This window comes from Arachis ipaensis, chromosome B03 (assembly GCF_000816755.2).
Source record: "Arachis ipaensis cultivar K30076 chromosome B03, Araip1.1, whole genome shotgun sequence".
In the NCBI taxonomy this organism is placed as follows: Eukaryota; Viridiplantae; Streptophyta; class Magnoliopsida; order Fabales; family Fabaceae; genus Arachis; species Arachis ipaensis.
Window position 1 is genome coordinate 12,467,223 of NC_029787.2, and position 428 is coordinate 12,467,650.

The following is a 428-nucleotide window of genomic DNA, read 5'->3' on the forward strand; positions in this document are numbered from 1 at the left end:
ATTGTTAAGTATGATTTTTTATTATGCAATATCATCTTCACGTGTTTATTTTTTTACTCTTTTGAAATGGATATGATATGAAATTACACTCATCAATACCAATTAATTTTTTTTTTCGAAAAAATCTATTTCCTTTCTATTTTATTTACATATATTAATAAAAGATTAGTTAATAATTTGACCATAAATATCTCGAACAGAGTATGTGCCTTTATTTTCTTTTAATTTTGGTATAATTTATACTACTCTTTTACTTTATATAGGTATATTTATTTATTTTGGATAATTATGGTATCTACATAACATGTTTAACTCTTTTTTATATTTTATTTTATCAACATAATAATTAAAGAAAATATGATGAAAGTTAAATACATAACTTTAAATTCAAAAGAAATATATAAAGACAATTTTATTATATGTTAGTT